The 21,755-nt window shown below is 44.7% G+C and overlaps 1 protein-coding gene across 2 annotated transcripts in view; it reads right to left on the bottom strand.

Moving 5' to 3' along the window:
• LOC129857863 (nascent polypeptide-associated complex subunit alpha, muscle-specific form-like) overlaps positions 1 to 21,755 on the bottom strand; it is a 127,794-nt gene that overhangs the window by 75,773 nt on the left and 30,266 nt on the right. Inside the window, exon 7 of one of the 2 annotated variants that reach the window (XR_008759957.1) lies at positions 1,513 to 6,631. The exons of the other annotated variant lie outside the window; for it this stretch is intronic. The gene's annotated coding sequence lies outside the window, so the exon portion shown is untranslated. Of the gene's footprint in view, positions 1 to 1,512; positions 6,632 to 21,755 lie in introns of those variants that run through there. 2 annotated transcript variants of the gene reach the window in all.

The following is a 21,755-nucleotide window of genomic DNA, read 5'->3' as shown; positions in this document are numbered from 1 at the left end:
AATGAGAAAATCTTTTCCAGAAAATCACATTGTAGGATTTTTAATGAATTTATTTGCATATTATGGTGGAAAATAAGTATTTGGTCAATAACAAAAGTTTATCTCAATACTTTGTTATATACCCTTTGTTGGCAATGACAGAGGTCAAACGTTTTCTGTAAGTCTTCACAAGGTTTTCACACACTGTTTCTGGTATTTTGGCCCATTCCTCCATGCAGATCTCCTCTAGAGCAGTGATGTTTTGGGGCTGTTGCTGGGCAACACGGACTTTCAACTCCCTCCAAAGATTTTCTATGGGGTTGAGATCTGGAGACTGGCTAGGCCACTCCAGGACCTTGAAATGCTTCTTACGAAGCCACTCCTTCGTTGCCCGGGCGGTGTGTTTGGGATCATTGTCATGCTGAAAGACCCAGCCACGTTTCATCTTCAATGCCCTTGCTGATGGAAGGAGGTTTTCACTCAAAATCTCACGATACATGGCCCCATTCATTCTTTCCTTTACACGGATCAGTCGTCCTGGTTCCTTTGCAGAAAAACAGCCCCAAAGCATGATGTTTCCACCCCCATGCTTCACAGTAGGTATGGTGTTCTTTGGATGCAACTCAGCATTCTTTGTCCTCCAAACACGACGAGTTGAGTTTTTACCAAAAAGTTCTATTTTGGTTTCATCTGTCCATATGACATTCTCCCAATCTTCTTCTGGATCATCCAAATGCTCTCTAGCAAACTTCAGATGGGCCTGGACATGTACTGGCTTAAGCAGGGGGACACGTCTGGCACTGCAGGATTTGAGTCCCTGGTGGCATAGTATGTTACTGATGGTAGGCTTTGTTACTTTGGTCCCAGCTCTCTGCAGGTAATTCACTAGGTCCCGCCGTGTGGTTCTGGGAGTTTTGCTCACCGTTCTTGTGATCATTTTGACCCCACGGGGTGAGATCTTGCGTGGAGCCCCAGATCGAGGGAGATTATCAGTGGTCTTGTATGTCTTCTATTTCCTAATAATAGCTCCCACCGTTGATTTCTTCAAACCAAGCTGCTTACCTATTGCAGATTCAGTCTTCCCAGCCTGGTGCAGGTCTACAATTTTGTTTCTGGTGTCCTTTGACAGCTCTTTGGTCTTGGCCATAGTGGAGTTTGGAGTGTGACTGTTTGAGGTTGTGGACAGGTGTCTTTTATACTGATAACAAGTTCAAACAGGTGCCATTAATACAGGTAACGAGTGGAGGACAGAGGAGCTTCTTAAAGAAGAAGTTACAGGTCTGTGAGAGCCAGAAATCTTGCTTGTTTGTAGGTGACCAAATACTTATTTTCCACCATAATTTGCAAATAAATTCATAAAAAATCCTACAATGTGATTTTCTGGATTTTTTTCCCCTCATTTTGTCTGTCATAGTTGAAGTGTACCTATGATGAAAATTACAGGCCTCTCTCACCTTTTTAGTGGGAGACCATGCACAATTGGTGGCTGACTAAATACGTTTTTCCCCCATTGTAGTTAGCGGTGGTCCGCGCTAATAGCGTTTCAATCGGTTACGTCTCTCGCTTTGAGACCTTGAAGTAGTGGTTCCCCTTGCTCTGCAAGGGCCGCGGCTTTTGTGCAGCGATGGGTAACGACGCTTCATGGGTGACGGTTGTTGATGTGTGCAGAGGGTCCCTGGTTTGCGCCCGGGTCGGGGCGAGGGGACGGTCTAAAGTTATACTGTTACATTGGTGCCGTGACCCGGATCACTGGTTGCTGCGGAAAAGGAGGATGTCGAAAGGGGGGTGAGTGTAACGGATGTGAAATGGCTAGCTAGTTAGCGGTGGTCCGCGCTAATAGCGTTTCAATCGGTTACGTCACTCGCTTTGAGACCTTGAAGTAGTGGTTCCCCTTGCTCTGCAAGGGCCGCGGCTCTTGTGGAGCGATGGGTAACGATGCTTTGTGGGTGACTGTTGTTGATGTGTGCAGAGGGTCCCTGGTTCGCGCCCGGGGCGAGGGGACGGTCCAAAGTTATACTGTTATATCTCCATAACACACAAATGCTATTCTGTTTGACGCTAAATTCTTGTTGCAGCAAGATAACGTACTCAATGCCCTAACCGGGCAGAGTGCATGCAACTCATGACTCTCCTGTAAGGGGTGGGGAGGCAGGTGAACTGCTGCTATGATTAAGGGCTGGTTAGCATGCAATGGTGAAATCACCTTAGGTAAGAATGCTGGATTTGGCCAAAGCACTCATCGCTCCATCTTTTGCTAAAGTCAGGCACGAAGGAAGGGTAGAAAGTGCATGTAATTCTCCAACACGCTTGGCTGAAACAATAGCCAGTAGAAAGGCAGACTTGACTGAGTGCTCCCATACTGTAACTCCAATGAAGACAGGGGCTCATGATGCTGGGCTCATGAGTGATCGTAGGACAACATCTAACTTTAGGATCCCCATTAGCTGCCGTTAAGGCAGCAGCTACCTTTCTTGGGATCCAAACAAATTGAGGCATAAAATGAAATAAAACAGTACATTATTACACCACTACATATCTAAAATACATTTCTAATACCACCATGCATAAGTGTGTGTAGACTGCGTGTGCTGGCGTGTGTGGGAGTATACATGTGTGTGTGCCTGTGTTTGTGTCTCCTCACAGTTTTATCTGTTTTTTAAATCTATTTTACTGCTTGCATGAGTTACTTGATGTGGAATAGATTTCCATGTAGTTATGGCTCTTTGTAGTCCTGTGCGTTTCCCTAGTCCGTTCTGGACTTGGGGACTGTGAAGAGACCCGTGGTGGATTGTCTTGTGGGGTATGCATGGGTGTCTGAGTAGTGACAAGTAGTGATGCAGTCAATCTCTCCTCTACTGTGAGCCAGGAGAGATAGGTCCTCTTTGTGGCACATGGCCATATGACTGGGCAGTAGTCCAGGTGCGACAAAACTAGGTAGGATTTGTTTTGTTCATAGCAATGTCAAGAAAGCAATGCAATGTCATGAGGGTCTGAAGGAGCCTTGTGGGGCTAAAGTCTGCAGGCACCATTCATGAATTGCGATACTAGAGGGTGCGCCCCTGGTGATGCACCCGCAATCTGGTCATGACCCATAGAGATATATACACTTTTAATGTAGATGGGGACTTCCATGCAGTCATAAGCTCCTGGAGGAAAGTCGAAATGACAAAGTGGGAAGGAAGATGGCGACACAACTTCCTGTACACATTCCACCCTAGTCAGTCATAGACTGTTCTCACTGCTTTTGCACGGCAAGTGGTACTGGAGCACCAAGTCCAGGTCCAAGAGGCTTCTAAACAGCTTCTACCCCCAAGCCATAAGACTCCTGAACATCTAATCAAATGGCTACCCAGACTATTTGCATTACCCCCCTTCTTTTACACCGCTGCTACTCTCTGTTGTTAACATCTATGCATAGTCACTTTAATAACTCTACCTACATGTACATATTACCTCAATTACCTCGACTAACCGGTGCCCCCGCACATTGACTCTGTACCGGCACCCCCCTGTATATAGTCTCACTATTGTTATTTTACTGCTGCTCTTTAATTACTTGTTACTTTTATTTCTTATTCATATTTTTTATTGTTTTAAACTGCATTGTTGGTTAGTAAGTAAGCATTTTACTGTAATGTCTGTTGTATTCGGCGCATGTAACTAATACAATTTGATTTGATTTGATATACAGGTCAATGCCAGTTCCTTATTTAATGTGGAGGGGTACTGGAGAGTTGAGTTTGGTTTATACATGAAAAGTGACTGTTAGTAGGATATACATGTAAACAGTAATAATTGTCACACCCTGATCTGTTTCACCTGTCTTTGTGCTTGTCTCCACCCCCTCCAGGTGTTGCCCATCTCCCCCATTATCCCCAGTGTATTTATACCTGTGTACTCTGTTTTGTCTGTTGCCAGTTTGTTTTGTACGTCAAACCTACCAACGGTTTTCCCCTTGCTCCTGTCTGTTTCTAGTTTTCCCGGTTTTGACCATTCTGCCTGCCCTGCGCCTGCCGTTCTGTACTTTGTCACACCACACTGGATTATTGACCTCTGCCTGCCCTGACCCTGAGACTGCCTGCCGTTCTGTACCTCTTTATTTTTTAAATTTAACCTTTATTTAAACAGGAAGAGATCATTAAATTTGAAATTTCTTTTTCAAGCGCGTCCTGGCCAAGACAGGCAGCACCAAGTCTTTACACAATTAAGGGCAGACAACATGAAAAACTACAGGTAATCTAGTAAAAAAACATAGAATTCACAAGAGTATAACAAAGTCATAAAACAGCAAATTAAAAACATTGACAGGCCAGGGAATCAGCCCCAAAATCCTTCATCAATGATTTAAAAACACCAATCGGGACAAGTTCTTCCAGTTTAAAAGTATTTTGTAAGGTGTTCCAAGCCGATGGTGCGGAGTACATAAAAGCCCTTTAACCAAAATCAGTTTGGAATTTAAGTATGCTCCCTCTAATTCTCTCTCCTTGACCCTCCCGGAGGACCTGAGCCCTGGGACCATGCCTCAGGACTACCTGGCCTGTTGACTCCTTGCTGTCCCCAGTTTCAACTGTTCTGCCTGCTGCTATGGAACCCTGATTTGTTCACCGGATGTGCTACCTTGTCTCGAACCTGCTGTTTTTGACTCTTACTCTACCGCACCTGCTGTCTAACTCTGAATGCTCGGCTATGAAAAGCCAACTGACATTTACTCCTGAGGTGCTGACATGTTACAACCACTGTGATTATTATTATTATTTGACCCTGCTGGTCATCTATGAACGTTGGAACATCTTGGCCATGTATAATCTCAACCCTGCACAGCAAAAAGAGGACTGGCCACGCCTCAGAGCCTGGTTCTTCTCTAGGTTTCTTCCTAGGTTCCTGCCTTTCTAGGAAGTTTTTCTTAGCCACCGTGCTTCTACATCTGCATTTCTTGCTGTTTGGGGTTTTAGGCTGGGTTTCTGTATAGCACTTTGTGACATCGACTGATGTAAAAAGGGCTTTATAAATAAATTTGATTGATTGATACCCACCACATTTCTGAACAATAAAAATGCATATATAAAATGGTAGTAAACCCAAAATGGCTTTGTAAATAAAAGTATACCTGTGACTGAGCCTACGATTGACTAGAGAAGGCCAGCCAAATCTTCTATATAACGTGCAGTGGTGCGTAAGGGTTTTGCAGTTTAAAATACATCTCGATGCGCCATGGTAAAGGGTGTCAATGGATCTCAAACACAGAGCGGAATCATTCATATATAAAATATCCTCATAGTCTAGTATATGCATAAATGTAGCCGATACTAGCCTCCTTATGGCTTCAAAAGAGAAGCAGGCCTTATTCTTAAAATAAAATCCAAACTTCAGCTTAAATTTTTTTGTAAATTGTTGAATATGCAATTTTGGACTCTGATCTGGATTACTGACCTCTGTCTGCCCTTTACCTGTTGTTTTGTCTGCCCCCTGTTCTACTAATAAACTTTTGTTACTTCGACACTGTCTGGTCTTCCCTAAAACGTGATAGTCATAGTGACCAGGGGCAGGATAAATACTAATGGTAATGGCAATCAATAATCAATGGACAGCAGCGTAATGGAGTAATACATCCAATCAATCATTTTAGAAATGATTATTGATTAGAACTGGTAGCGGTGATATTCAAAATGATCCAACCTACAGAATAAACCAACAGATGACTTCAACTACAATAACCTTCTCAGTAAGGGTTACAGAAATACACTGCTCAAAAAAATAAAGGGAACACTTAAACAACACAATGTAACTCCAAGTCAATCACACTTCTATGAAATCAAACTGTCCACTTAGGAAGCAACACTGATTGACAATAAATTTCACATGCTGTTGTGCAAATGGAATAGACAAAAGGTGGAAATTATAGGCAATTAGCAAGACACCCCCAATAAATAAGTGGTTCTGCAGGTGGTGACCACAGACCACTTCTCAGTTCCTATGCTTCCTGGCTGATGTTTTGGTCATTTTTGAATGCTGGCGGTGCTCTCACTCTAGTGGTAGCATGAGACGGAGTCTACAACCCACACAAGTGGCTCAGGTAGTGCAGCTCATCCAGGATGGCACATCAATGCGAGCTGTGGCAAAAAGGTTTGCTGTGTCTGTCAGCGTAGTGTCCAGAGCATGGAGGCGCTACCAGGAGATAGGCCAGTACATCAGGAGACGTGGAGGAGGCCGTAGGAGGGCAACAACCCAGCAGCAGGACCGCTACCTCCGCCTTTGTGCAAGGAGGAGCACCGCCAGAGCCGTGCAAAATGACCTCCAGCAGGCCACAAATGTGCATGTGTCAGCATATGGTCTCACAAGGGGTCTGAGGATCTCATCTCGGTACCTAATGGCAGTCAGGCTACCTCTGGCGAGCACATGAAGGGCTGTGCGGCCCCACAAAGAAATGTCACCCCACACCATGACTGACCCACCGCCAAACCGGTCATGCTGGAGGATGTTGCAGGCAGCAGAACATTCTCCACGGCGTCTCCAGACTCTGTCACGTCTGTCACATGTGCTCATGTGCTCAGTGTGAACCTGCTTTCATCTGTGAAGAGCACAGGGCGCCAGTGGCGAATTTGCCAATCTTGGTGTTCTCTGGCAAATGCCAAACGTCCTGCACGGTGTTGGGCTGTAATAAAAAGGAGACAATGTTTTAATAGTGGTTAGCCAGTGTGGCCTTGATGGGAACAGCATTCAAAACAAAGGTAAAAGTCAACTTCAGTTACATGCATGAGGTAACACTAATTGAGGTCATATGTAAATGTAGGTAGTTGAAAGTGACTATGCATAGATAAACAGCGAGTAGCAGCAGCGTAAAAAAAGGGGGTCAATGCAAATAATCCGGTAAACCGTTTGATTAACTATTCAGGAGTCTTATGGCTTGGGGTAGAAGCTTTTAACTAGCCTTTTGGACCTTAACTTGGCACTCCAGTACCGCTGCCGTGCGGTAGTAGAGCGAACAGTCTATGACTTGTTCCATCCTACTGAAGCCTATGTTTGTATAAATACAGTTGAAGTTGGAAGTTTACATACTCCTTAGCCAAATACATTTAAACTCAGTTTTTCACTATTCCTGACATTTAATCCCAGTAAAAATTCCCTGTCTTAGGTCAGTTAGGATCACCACTTTATTTAAGAATGTGAAATGTCAGAATAATAGTGGAGAGAATGATTTATTTCAGATTTGATTTCTTTCATCTAATTCCCAGTGGGTCAGAAGTTTACATACACTCAATTAGTATTTGGTAGCATTCTTTGAAGTCTAGGCTGATTTATTTTGATTTTCCCATGATGTCAAGCAAAGAGGCACTGAGTTTGAAGGTAGGACTTGAAATACATCCACAGGTACATCTCCAATTGACTCAAATGATGTCAATTAGACTATCAGAAGCTTCTAAAGCCATGACATTTTCTGGAATTTTCCAAGCTGTTTAAAGGCACAGTCAACTTAAACTTCTGACCCACTGGATTTGTGATACAGTGAATTATTAGTGAAATAATCTGTCTGTACACTATTTTTGGAAAAGTTACTTGTGTCATGCACAAAGTAGATGTCCTAACCGACTTGCCAAAACTATAGTTTGTTAACAAGAAATTTGTGGAGTTGGCGAAAATTTGTTTTACTGACTCCAACCTATGTAAACTCCCGACTTCAACTGTACATACTGTACATACCTGATAAGTATGGCTGTACATGGCCCCAGTATGGCTGCAATTTGCATTGTAGACATCACAAGAACCATTAGATACACTAAGGATGCCGAGTATGTGAAACAGAATGATCTATGACTGAGCTTTCAGCTCCAGTGTAGCATCTGATCAGTGTTTAGAGATATTAGCTTTCAAGGTATGTGCTGTGAGCCTATTGCTTTCTGCCAATTATTGTATCTTAGAGAGCGAGAGAGAGGGCAAGAGGGGATATAATTACAGCCTAAATGCAGTTCACTGACATATCCTGGATGAAACTGTGTTTCTATGTGATGTTTATTTTTCTCTGCCCAGGTCTTTCAGTAAACAACTGGTTGCCATAGAGAAAGAGTACAGTCAGGTGAGAGGACTCTCATACTACTAATGCTAAATGAGAAGCTGTGGTCAGGTGTGTGTGTGTGTGTTATAATGTACCCTTATATGTTCTGTACCACGTCACACTCTCCAGTCATGGTGGGCAGTACACCCTGTGATACGACCTGCCATATCGTAGAGTGGCATATCATTGAGCTAAAATTGGTTTGGAATATCCCCTGGACACTTACCTGCCCTCTCAGGGTCTGTTTTTGTTAGCATAATTTCTACAACTACTTTAACCAAAACTCTCACAGCCCTCCCTACATTAAGGGAATTACTGGGTTAACACTGAGATGCGTGCTAAGCTAAAGGACAGAGCTACCACTCACAAGGCTATCGCAGCCATCTTTGTGGCTACGGCTGAGGACACAAACGTGTACAAGAAGTCCCTCGACGACCTCCGCAGAGCCATCAAACAGGCAAAATGACAATATCGGAACAATACCGGCTCAGACGTTCAATGTATGTGGCAGTGGCTACAGTACATTACGGACTAGAAAGGAAGCCCGAGCCATGATCTGCCCAATGATGCTTCTCTACTAGACGAACTCAATGTCTTTTACGCACACTTAGACGAAAACAACACAGTGCCCTGCATGCATGAAGGACCCTGCTGATCAGGAGGAATGGGGGGGATCTCTCTCCGAGGCTGACGTGAGTAAAGGTTTTAAATGGATCAACACTCGTAAGGCCACAGGGCCAGAAGTAATTCCAGGGCGTGATGTCAGGGCATGTGCAGACCAGCTGGCAGGCGTCTTCACTGACTTTTTAAACCTCTCCTTGTAATTCCCACGTTTCAAACTGACTACCATCATTCCTTTTCCAATAAACTCTTAAGGCATCCTGCCACAATGACTACCACCCTGTAGCACTAGCATCTGTAATAATGAAGTGCTTTGAAAGGCTGGTCCTGGCACACATCAACTCTATCATCGCAGACACCCTGGACACACTACAATTTGCGTACCACAGAAGATGCACAGAAGATGCAATCTTTATTGCACTCCACACTGCCCTCTCTCACCTTGAAAAGAGGACTACCTATGTGAGGATGCTGTTCATCAACTACAGCTCAGCGTTCAACACCATAGTGATTTCCAACCTCGTCACCAAGCTCAGGACCCTGGGACTGAACACCTCCCTTTGCAACTGGATACTGGACTTCCGGACGGGCCGCCCCCCCAGGTGGCGAGGGTAGGCAACAACACCTCTGCCACTCTGACCCTCAACGAGCAACAGACTCCTAAGCTTCTATCCCCTGGCCATAATACTGTTTTGTGGCTAACAACTACTGCTCCCCCTCACACCAATACTGCTAAAATAAATATTGATTATATTTATTACTACCGCTACACTTCTGTTCATTGATTATTGATTGCCATTACCATTAGTATCTATCTATTTATCCTGCTAATGGCCACGATTACTCCTGCTTACATATTACCATAAGTATTTATATATTCCTGCTACTTTTCAGCCCTGTTTACATGTATATCCACCTATCACTCACACACCCACCCACCACTTATGTTGCTGCCATACTGTTTACTATTATTATAATTATTTATCCTACTATCAGTCACTTTCTCCTAATCCCTACATACAGTACTCAAATACTCCAGTATCCATGCACATTGTAAATTTGGTACTGGCATTGACCCTGTATATAGTGTAGCGGTTTCATGGCTTGTGTGGTGGATGGAGTTATGTGCCTGCAAGGTTTCTTTGTGTTTTGGCTGCCAGGGCCACAGACAGCATTGTGAAGTATTCCCCAGAGGCAGGACCAGGGTAAAACTTCTAGACTGTATCAGAACAGCCACACCTGTCTCCACTTGTAATCAGAGCCAAACTGCAGTCAGGTGAAACCAATCAGTGCTTCTACTGAACCTCGCCCTGGGTTGTCTTTCTTTTTCTTTCTTTTCTTTTTTTCATTATTCTTTTCTTTCTTTTTGACCCTGGCAGGTGAAGGAGTAGGAGGTTATTGGAAAGACAGAGCATATGGTGAAGGAGGTTTTTAAGAAAAAAGGAAATTATGATTTCAACAAGGTTTGAACCCCCAAAGACCAAGATTGGAGGACCTTCAAAGTGTTTACAAAGTGTTTACTCTGTTTGTTTTGAGTTTTGGTATATCAGCCATGCTGCTGTAGCCTGATAATAATAAACCGTTTTAACCCTTCACTTGGACTGGTGGTGTGTGTTTGTGTGTGTAAACCCTGCCTTACAAAGATCTTGGCGCCGAAATCGCCACAACATCTTCCTCTCTTATTTCCCTTGTTTTTTTAAAATATATTATTTTATTAGTTATACTATTTTGATATTGAATACTTCACTGTTGGATAGTGCTTGCAAGTTAAGCTTGTCACTGTACTTGTGCATGTGACATACAACTTGAAACTACTCAAAACACTCATATTGAATGTTTTCATAGAATGTATTCAGATATTGAGTTGGTGACTTTCAGGGACCTTGGTGTTGTCTATGTCCTTAAAGCAAGGCAGAGGAATACAGCACACATTGTGCATTTGTCTCAGGAACCAGGGAAACAGTTCTAGTTGTGTCATACAGTAGTGCTGATTTCTGATTGGATGTTTCCCCATGGAGCAATATGGATGGTGTAGGTCATTCTGTAAGATGTGCATAATAGGGTTTTTGATTATCTGATATCTTCATTAAATGACTGAATGGCTGTGTCTGCTTTAGATGTACTGAACTGACCTAATCCTATTAGTCTAACATTATGACTGGCTGGGTTATAGTGTAGTAACGTCCTATAGTGCCAGACTTGAAGAGCATTCCTAATGAGTCTTCTATCGACTTGTTGCCGTGGACATTGAACTTGCCTCTGATCATTGTGGTTTCTAGTTTGTTTCCATAGTGAAACAACTGTCTTGTTGTGCTGTTCCTGGTGTTTGTGCTTCTGGCTCTGTTGGTAGTTAGCATCAGTATTACACCTACAGAGTAGGTCTAACAGTTATAATAATTTTCACATAAACACTCAGGCAAGTATTTTCCACCCATAGACTGTGAGACTTGGTCCATCTCAGACCCTAGCACCATGGATAATGTAGCAGGGTGGTGATAGTGAAATAAGGGCCTGTGAACCAATCCCTCCACATCTGAACATTTCAGAATAAAAGCTGTCTGTGGCTTCAGTACTACTGGTGGCTGGCCCGTAGCAGCTCTGCTATGTGATGTCTGGGTGTGAAGGAGACAGTTTGTTTCTGAGCCAGGCTCCGGGATCAGTTCTCTGACGTCGGCAGTGAGTTCCCCTGAAACAGGAAGTGAACACTGGACAGGCCTGTTTTCACTGGGTTGTTGACTTTCCACCAAGGGTTTTGCCGGCAGAGCTTCAAGTATTGATAGCAAACCTCTGCCTTTAGCTCCAAACATCTGCAAGTTCTCCCGTACACAAAAACAAGACGTATTTACACTAAATTGGGCTCTGCACTTGCATTACAAACCAAATTCCTATGTATGGATTATAACAAGGTTTATAAGGTGAATTAAATACCCCTACCTGTGTGTCCAATCAACTTTAAAACATTCCTTTTTCAGGCTCCCCAGAGGCTGGCCATACAGTTCCAAAAGAAAGACTGGCAAAGAGGCTGTCACGTTCCTGACCTGTTTTCTGTTGTTTTGTATGTGTTTAGTTGGTCAGGGCGTGAGTTGGGGTAGGTATTCTATGTTGTGTGTCTAGTTCGTCTGTTTCTGTGTTCAGCCTAATATGGTTCTCAATCAGAGACAGCTGTTTGTGTTGGGGATTGTGGGTGGTTGTTTCCTGTCTCTGTGTTTGTGTTCTGCACCAGATAGGACTGTCTCGGCTTTCACGTTTGTTATTTTGTTATTTGTTAATGTTCATCGTTTATTGTTTAATTAAACATGTTGAACACTAACTGCGCTGCATTTTGGTTCTCTCCTTCATCCCAGGAAGAAAGCAGTTACAGAACCACCCACATACAAAGGACCAAGCAGCGTGGCTACGGGCAGCGACAGCAGCGACAGCAGGAGCAGAGAAAGGTGAAATGGACATGGGTAGACGTTTTGGACGGCAAGGGTTGCTACACATGGGAGGAGATCCTGGCTGGAAGGGATCGCCTCCCATGGGAACAGCTGGAGGCAGTTAGGAGAGCAGAGGCATCCGGAGAGAGGAACCGGAGTTATGAAGGTACGCGGCTAGCACGGAAACCCGAGAGGAAAGCCCCAATTTTCTTTTTGGGGGGGGGGGGGGGGATAAAGGGTAGTGTGGCGAGGGCAGGTAGGAAACCTGCGCCCACTTCCCATGCTTACCGTGGAGCGCAGGAGTACGGGCAGACACCGTGTTATGCGGAAGAGCCTGCCCAGCGCCGTCTGAGCCGCCCGTCTGTCCCGAGCCGCTAGAGCCGCCCGTCAGTCAGGAGCCGCTAGAGCCGTCCGTCAGTCAGGAGCCGCTAGAGCCGTCCGTCAGTCAGGAGCCGCCAGAGCCGCCAGCCAGTCAGGAGCCGCCAGAGCCGCCAGCCAGTCAGGAGCCGCCAGAGCCGCCAGTCAGGAGCCGCCAGAGCCGCCAGTCAGTCAGGAGCCGCCAGAGCCGCCAGCCAGTCAGGAGCCGCCAGAGCCTCCAGCCAGTCAGGAGCCGCCAGAGCCTCCAGCCAGTCAGGAGCCGCCAGAGCCGCCAGCCAGTCAGGAGCCGCCAGAGGAGCCGCCAGAGCCGCCAGCCAGTCAGGAGCTGCCAGAGCTGCCCTTCAGTCATGAGCTGCCCTTCAGTCATGAGCTGCCCTCCAGTCATGAGCTGCCCTCCAGTCATGAGCTGCCCTCCAGTCATGAGCTGCCCTCCAGTCATGAGCTGCCCTACAGTCATGAGCTGCCACTCAGTCATGAGCATGCCCTACAGTCATGAGCTGCCACTCAGTCCGGAGCTGCCACTCAGTCCGGAGCTGCCATTAGTCCAGAGTTGTCCCTCTGTCCTAAGCTACCTCTCTGTCCTGAGCTCCCTCTCTGTCCTGAGCTACCTCTCGGTCCTGAGTTGTCTCCTCTATTTAGGAGGGGCCTTGGTGAAGGTTCCTGGACCATGGTCGGGGGTGAGGGTCGCCACTCAAAGGACGCTAAGGAGGGGAACAAAGACGGTGGTGGAGCGGTCGTCCTCCGCCGGAGCCGCCACCGCGGACAGATGCCCACCCAGACCCTCCCCTTGAGTTTTAGGGGTTCTGTCACGTTCCTGACCTGTTTTCTGTTGTTTTGTATGTGTTTAGTTGGTCAGGGTGTGAGTTGGGGTGGGTATTCTATGTTGTGTGTCTAGTTCGTCTGTTTCTGTGTTCAGCCTAATATGGCTCTCAATCAGAGACAGCTGTCAATCGTTGTCCCTGATTGAGAATCATATATAGGTGGCTTGTTTTGTGTTGGGGATTGTGGGTGGTTGTTTCCTGTCTCTGTGTTTGTGTTCTGCACCAGATAGGACTGTCTCGGCTTTCACGTTTGTTATTTTGTTATTTGTTAATGTTCATCGTTTATTGTTTAATTAAACATGTTGAACACTAACTGCGCTGCATTTTGGTCCTCCTTCATCCCAGGAAGAAAGCCGTTACAGAGGCAAGGAAGACTCTTTGAACTCTGGGTAACCTATGAGGAGCTTGATAGTTTGATCCCACTACACAATGACATTTTTACTATCAGTCATTCCAACCTCCCATTTTGGTAAGACAAGATGCATGCAATGTTTCAAAGGCAGATATGAAGGAAATATGTAATATACAGTGCCTTTGGAAAGTATTCATACCCCTTGACTTATTCCACATTGTTGTTACAGCCTGAATTCAAGATTGATTAAATCATTTAAAAAATTTGCCCATTTACACACAATACCCCATAATGAGAAAGTGAAAACATGCTCTTTTATTTCATTTATTGAAAATGAAATACAGAAATCTAATTTACATAAGTATTCACAACCCTGAGTCACTTTGTAGAAGAAACTTTGGCGGCGATTACATCTTTGTGTAGTCTTGGGTTTGTCTGTATCTGCTTTGCACATCTGGATTTGGGGATTTTCCCCCATTCTTCCTTACAGATTTTCTCAAGCTCTGTTAAGTTAAATGGGGAGTGGGGGTGAACAGCAATCTTCAAATCTTTCCACAGATTTTCAATGAGATTCAAGTCTAGGCTTTGGCTGGGCCACTCATGGACTTTCACATTCTTGTTCTGAAGCCATTCCAGCTTTGCTTTGGCTGTAGACTTGGGGTCATTGTAATGTTGGAACTAAAATCTTCACTCCAGTCTGTTTGCATACTGAGCATGTTCTCATTAAGGATTTGCCTGTATTTGGCTCCATTCATTGTTCCCTATATCCTTACCAGTCTTCCAGTCCCTGCTGCTGAAAAGCATCCCGTAGCATGATACTGCCACTACCATGCTTCACGGTAGGGGTGGTGTTAGATGGGTGATACGCTGTGCCTGGTTTTCTCCGGACATATCGCTTTGCATTCAGGCCAAAGAGTTCAATTTTTGGCTCATCAGACCACATAACCTTTTACCTTATTCTCTGAGTCATTCGTGTGCCTTTTTCTCTGGAGTGGCTTCCGTCTGGCCACTCCAATAAATGCCAGATTGGTGAAGTGCTGTAGAGACTGTTGACCTTCTGGCAGGTTCTCCCATCTCAGCTAAGGAAATCTGTAGTTTTGTCAGAGTGGTCATTGGGTTCTTGTTCACCTCCATGATCAAGGTCCTTCTTGCCCTGTTGCTCAGTTTGGTCGGACGACCAGCTCTTGGCTGCGTCTGGGAAGTTCCATACTTTTTTCCATTTCCCAATGATGGAGACCACTCTGCTCTTGGAAACTTTCAAGAGCACAGAAAATAGAAATAGTTGTATACCCTTCCCCAGAATGATGCCTTATCATAATTCTATCTCGGAAATCTACAGACAGTTCCTTGGACTTCATGGTATAGTTTTTGCTCCGACATGCGCTGTTACTGTGGGACCTTACATAGACAGGTGTGTTTCTTTCTAATTCATGTCCAAATAATTGGATTGGCAATAGGTGTACTCCAATAAAATTGTAGTGACATCTCAAGGATGATCAAAGGAAATTGGATGCACCCAAGCTCCATTTGGAGTGTCATAGCAAAGGGGTGTGAATACTTATGTAAATGAGCTATTTATGTATTTAACTTTCAATAAATGTGAAAAAAAATCTTAAAACATGTTTTCACTTTGTCATTACGAGGTGTGGTGTGTAGATGGGTGAGAAAAAAACATAAATTTGATCAATTTTGAATTCAGGCTGTAACACAACAAAATGTGCAATAAGTCAAGGGGTATGAATACTATACTCTCTTCTCTAATCAGACATTCTAACATCAGGGGATGCCATATCGCTGGTGTAATACCCTACCTTTGTGTGTGTGTGTGTGTGTGTTATTCCCAGGAGTGTGTTTGCCATGTGTAGGTCTCTGAGGCCACGGCGCAGAGCGGACCGCGTCATCTCACGGCCGCCGACGGATATCGCTCACTCACCACTGAGTGAGTCAACCAAGGAGCTGAGAGCCAAAAGGGTGAGCTGAGCGGTGCAGTGGCTTATTGGAGGACACTGAAGTAATGTATGATGCAGTGCAGCCGAGTCTGAGTACCCAGCCAGATACACTACTTCGCAAAAGTAGTGTAGCGTTCATAACTGTAAATTGTCTTCATCAGGCTTCGCTAAGTTGAGAACGTTGTGTAGAGATTGTTTTGGAGTCTGTTAAAGCTTATCTACAGCTTGTACACACATTCACATTAAGCCCACTAGAATGATCTTGAATGATCTACTCCGATTAAGTACACTTATTTACTAATTTTTCTCCATGTCAATGAGGAGATATTAGTTTAACAGAGTGTAGTTTATGATAGACTCCTCCATGCTTCTGGAAATGACACAATGATGTAACCATGGCACGTTGTTCTAAGCCCACAATGCATCCCCTCACAAAACCATAAAACTCATTACAAGAGGTTTTCTCATGTTATACTTTCAGTTTCTCTAGGAGGGAAATACATTCTAACACAATCTAACACAAACAACCAAAGCCTTTCATATCCTCTATACCTTTGTAGACAAGGCAACAAATGGATCACTTACTGAGGACTTCCTCTCAATCTTTATGCTACTCTGAGGTAGTTGTTGTTAATGGCAGATAATCAAACAAAGCAGGGATGTGAGTTACTCATTAGTCTTGAAAAGATTGTGATCTAATGGTTACTATTGGAGCGGTGGAGAACCCTAGAAAACCCATCACACTATCACAGCTTAGACCTCCACATGCTAAATGCACTTGTCACGCCCTGACTTGAGTTATATTTGTTTTCTTTAATTTTTGGTTAGGTCAGGGTGTGACAAGGGTGGTTTATTTAGTTTTTGTATTGTCTAGGGTTTTTTGTCTTGTCTAGGGTTTTTGTTTATCTATGGGTATTTTTTATGGTCTAAACCTATCGTTTGTAGGTTTATGGTGGCCTGAATTGATTCCCAATCAGAGACAGCTGTTTCTCGTTGTCTCTGATTGGGGAGCCTATTTAGGTTGCCATTTTCCATGTTGGTTTTGTGGGTAGTTGTTTTCTGTTTAGTGTGAGTACCTGACAGAACTGTTGCGTTTTGTGCCACTTTTGTTTTTTGTTTCAAGTGTTCAGGTTATAATAAACATCATGAACACGTGCTGCACTTTGGTCTACTCCTTCTTCCTCAGACGAACATCGTTACAGCACTGTTAAACTATGTACAGTATTTGTCATTTAATACACATAAAGTGTAAATGCAGTAAACTCGTTTTACTGTGGATATAGATACTTTTGTACCTGTTTCCTCCAGCATCTTCCTGTGGATGTATTTCAAGGCCTACATGGGAAAATCAACAGAAATCAGCCAAGAACTCAGAAAAACAATTCTAGACCCCCACAAGTCTGGTTCATCCTTGCGAGCAATTTCCAAATGCTGGAAGGTACCACGTTCATCTGTACAAATAATAGTATGCAAGTATAAATACCATGGGACCACGCAGCCGTCATACTGCTCAGGAAGGAGACGCGTTCTGTCTCCTAGAGATGAATGTACTTTGGTGCAAAAAGTGCAAATCAATCCCAGAACAACAGCAAAGGACATTGTGAAGATGCTGGAGGAAACAGGTACAAAAGTATTTATATCCACAGTAAAATGAGTCCTATATCGACATAACCTGAAAGGCTGCTCAGCAAGGAAGGAGCCACTGCTCCAAAACTGCCATAAAAAATCCAGACTACGGTTTGCAACTGGACATAGTGACAAAGATCGTACTTTTTGGAGAAATGTCCTCTGGTCTGATGAAACAAAAGTATAACTGTTGGGACATAATGACCATCGTCATGTTTGGAGGAAAAAGGGGGAGGCTTGCAAGCCGAAGAACACCATCCCAACCTTGAAGCACGGGGGTGGCAGCATCATGTTGTGGGGGTGCTTTGTTGCAGGAGGGACTGGTGCACTTCACAAAATAGATGGCATCATGAGGCAAGAAAATTATGTGGATATATTGAAGCAACATCTCAAGACATCAGACAGGAAGTTAAAGCTTGGTCCCAAATGGGTCTTCCAAATGGACAATGACCCCAAGCATACTTCCAAATTGTGGCAAAATGGCTTAAGGACAACAAAGTCAAGGTTTTGGAGTGGCCATCACAAAGCCCTGACCTCAATCCTATAGAAAATTTGTGGGCAGAACTGAAAAAGCGTGTGTGAGCAAGGAGGCCTACAAACCTGACTCAGTTACACCAGCTCTGTCAGGAGGAATGGGCCAATGTAACAGTATAGCTTCCATCCCTCTCCTCGCCCCTACCTGGGCTCGAGCCCTACCTGGGCTCTGCACACATCAACAACAGTCACCCACGAAGCATCGTTACCCATCGCGCCACAAAAGCCTTGCAGAGCAAGGGGAACAACTACTTCAGGTCTCAGAGCGAGTGACGTCACCGATTGAAAAGCTATTAGCGCACACCACCGCTAACTACCTTGCCATTTCACATCGGTTACACCAACATTCACCCAACTTATTATTATTATTATTTTAATTTTTATTTTAAATTTGTATCCCATTTTCTCCCCAATTTTCGTGGTATCCAATCGCTAGTAATTACTACCTTGTCTCATCGCTACAACTCCCGTACGGGCTCGGGAGAGACGAAGGTCGAAAGCCATGCGTCCTCCGAAGCACAACCCAACCAGCCGTACTGCTTCTTAACACAGTGCGCCTCCAACCCGGAAGCCAGCCGCACCAATGTGTCAGAGGAAACACCGTGTACCTGGCCCCCTTGGTTGGCGTGCACTGCGCCCGGCCCGCCACAGGAGTCGCTGGAGCGCGATGAGACAAGGATATCCCTACCGGCCAAACCCTCCCTACCCCGGACGACGCTATGCCAATTGTGCGTCGCCACACGGACCTCCCGGTCGCGGCCGGCTGCGACAGAGCCTGGGCGCAAACCCAGAGACTCTGGTGGCGCAGTTAGCACTGCGCCACCCGGGAGGCCCTTCACCCAACTTATTGTGGGAAGCTTGTGGAAGGCTACCCAAAACTTCTGACCCAAGTTAAACAATTTAAAGGCAATGCTACCAAATACTAATTGAGCGTATGTAAACTTCTGACCAACTGGGAATGTGATGAAAGAAATAAAAGCTGAAATAAATCATTCTCTCTACTATTATTCTGAAATTAGTGGTGATATAGTGGTGATCCTAACTGACCTAAGACAGGGAATTTTTACTAGGATTAAATGTCAGGAAATGTGAAAAACTGAGTTTAAATGTATTTGGCTAAGGTGTATGTAAACTTCCGACTTCAACTGTGTATATATATATATAAACTCAGCAAAAAAAGAAACTTTCCTTTTTCAGGACCCTGTCTTTCAAAGATAATTGGTAAACATCAAAATAACTTAACAGATCTTCATTGTAAAGGTTTTAAACACTGTTTCCCATGCTTGTTCAATGAACTATAAATAATTAATGAACATGCACCTGTGGAATGGTTAAGACACTAACAGCTTACAGATGGTAGGCAATTAAGGTCACAGTTATGAAAACTTAGCACACTAAAGAGGCCTTTCTAATGACTCTGAAAAACACCAAAAGAAAGATGCCCAGGGTCCCTGCTCATCTGCGTGAATGTGCCTTAGGCATGCTGCAAGGAGGCATGAGGACTGCAGATGTGGCCAGGGCAATAAATTGCAATGTTCATACTGTGAGACGCCTAAGACAGCGCTACAGGGAGACAGGACAAACAGCTGATCGTCCTCGCAGTGGCAGACCACGTGTAACAACACCTACACAGGATCAGTACATCCGAACATCACACCTGCGGGACAGTTACAGGATGGCAACAACATCTGCCCGAGTTACACCAGGAACGCACATTCCCTCCATCAGTGCTCGGAGTGTCTGCAATAGGCTGAGAGATGCTGGACTGAGGGCTCGTAGGCCTGTTGTAAGACAGGTCCTCACCAGACATCACCGGCAACAACGTTGCCTATGGGCACAAACCCAACGTCGCTGGACCAGACAGGACTGGCAAAAAGTGCTCTTCACTGACGAGTCGCAGTTTTGTCTCACCAGGGGTTGTCACCAGGGCTTCGCGTTTATCGTCTTAGGAATGAGTGTTACACCGAGGCCTGTACTCTGGAGCGGGATCAAATTTGGAGGTGGAGGGTCCATTGGACTCTGGAGCGGTGGAAACACATCTGGCAGGCCGATGGATGAATCTGGGTGTGGTGGATGCCAGGATAACGCTACCTGCCCCAATGCATAGTGCCAACTGTAAAGTTTTGTAAAGGAGGAATAATGGTCTGGGACTAATTTTCATCTTTCGGGCAAGGCCCCTTAGTTCCAGTGAAGGGAAGTCTTAACGCTACAGCATATAATGACATTCTAGACGATTCTGTGATTCAAACTTTGTGGAAGGCCCTTTCCTGTTTCAGCATGATAATGCCCCTGTTCACAAAGCGAGGTCCATACAGAAATAGTTTGTCAATCGGTGTGGAAGAACTTGACTGGCCTGCACAGAGACTGACCTCAACCCCATCGAACACCTTTGGGATGAATTGGAACGCTGACTGCGAGCCAGGCCTAATCGCCCAACATCAGTGCCCTACCTTACTAATGCTCTTGTGGCTTAATGGAAGCAAGTTTCCGCAGCAATGTTCCAACATCTAGTGGAAAGCCTTTCCAAAAGAGTGGAGACTGTTATAGCAGCAACGGGGGGACCAGCTCCATATTAATGCCCATGATTTTGGAATGAGATGTCCGACGAGCAGGTGTCCACATACTTTTGGTGATGTAGTGTAAAACCATATCTATTTTTGATTGATCTTCCCACCAATGATACTCTTACTCTAGGCCTGTTTTTCCCCCAGCTTATTGCCTTAAATGAATGCTGCTTCCCACTGTACCATAGTTAGGGAGTTCAACATCTGAGAGGGAGCAGGTAATGGGATGTTAGATGTTATGTAAACCTGTAGTTATTGCATTCTAGATGTTCAGATACGCACTTGAAGTGTATATTTTATGTCAATTGATCATAATCTATAATAATGGCAATACGAGTCTTGCTATTATTATTTCTATCACGTCTTCATCTGACCTTTTTCAGATCCAAGAAGTGTGACCATAGATTTTTCCATTTAGTACAGGCTTGCAGAAAAATGTGTTCAAAGGTAGGCTATGAAATGTAGTCTGACACCCATGCAAGTGTGTACAGGCCGAAGTACCCCACCACCACCGCATAAATGTCACCTGGCTAGTTGCTACACATACAGTGCCTTCGGAAAGTATTCAGACCCCTTAACTTTTTCCAAATTGTGTTACGTTACAGCCTTATTCTAAAATGTATTAAAAAAAGAAAATCCTCAGCGGTCTGCACACAATACCCCATAATAACGAAGCAAAAACAGGTTTTATAAATGTTTGCAAATGTAAAAAACAGATACCTTATTTACAGTATTCAGACCCTTTGCTATGAGACTCGAAATTGAGCTCAGGTGCATCCTGTTTCCATTGGTCATCCTTGAGATGTTTCTGCAACTTGATTAAAGTCCACTTGTGGTAAATTCAATTGATATGATTTGGAAAGGCACACACCTGTCTATATAAGATCCCACAGTTGACAGTGCATGTCAGTGAAAAAACCAATCTGTGAAGTCGAAGGAATTGTCCGTAGAGCAGGATTGTGTCAAGGATCTGGGAAAGGGTCCCAAAACATTTCTGCAGCATTGAAGGTCCCCAAGAACACAGTGGCCTCCATCATTCTTAAATGGAAGAAGTTTGAAACCACCAAGACTCTTCCTAGAGCTGACCGCCCGGCCAAACTGAGCAGTTGGGGGAGAAGGGCCTTGGTCAGGGAGGCGACCAAGAACCCGATGGTCACTCTCACAGAGCTCTAGAGTTCCTCTGTGGAGATGGGAGAACCTTCCAGAAAGGGACATGACAGCCTGCTTGGAGTTTGCCAAAAGGCACCTAGAGACTCTCAGACCATGAGAAACAAGATTCTCTGGTCTGATGAAACCAAGATTTTACTCTTTGGCCTGAATGCCAAGCATTAGATCTGGAGGAAACCTGGCACCATCCCTACGGTGAAGCATGGTGGTGGCAGCATCATGCTGTGGGGATGTTTTTCAGCGCCAGGGACTGGGAGACTAGTCAGGATTGAGGCAAAGATGAACAGAGAAAAGTACA

Source organism: Salvelinus fontinalis, chromosome 6 (assembly GCF_029448725.1).
Source record: "Salvelinus fontinalis isolate EN_2023a chromosome 6, ASM2944872v1, whole genome shotgun sequence".
Taxonomy (NCBI): domain Eukaryota; kingdom Metazoa; phylum Chordata; class Actinopteri; order Salmoniformes; family Salmonidae; genus Salvelinus; species Salvelinus fontinalis.
The sequence above is the reverse complement of the archived record's forward strand: the minus strand, read 5'-3'. Positions and strand labels throughout refer to the sequence as shown.